Source organism: Terrapene carolina, unplaced genomic scaffold (genome assembly GCF_002925995.2).
Source record: "Terrapene carolina triunguis isolate 2854851 unplaced genomic scaffold, T_m_triunguis-2.0 Scaffold22, whole genome shotgun sequence".
Classification (NCBI taxonomy): Eukaryota; Metazoa; Chordata; order Testudines; family Emydidae; genus Terrapene; species Terrapene triunguis.
In genome coordinates, this window is record NW_020664373.1 from 6,355,715 (window position 1) to 6,356,003 (window position 289).

Here is a 289-nt window from a genome sequence, read left to right on the forward strand (position 1 = left end):
ACTCAGAATATGTTGATATACATGTATATCTTCCTTCACTTCTCTCAAAACCCTCTATTTATCCTTTCATCAGCACTCTCTGATATTTACTGTGAATGTTCCCGAAACTGACAGAGGGAAGCCAACACAAATTTATCCTCCTCAGGATCCACTTGACCCAAGTCCATAAAACAATCACTTGCAAACTCAGTCATGTGAAGCATGGATAGGGCGTGAAGCAGAAAGGCCCCTCATATTGCTGTATCTTAGTTAGTTTATGCCTTAATCCAGCCCTGTAGCACAGGGGGAA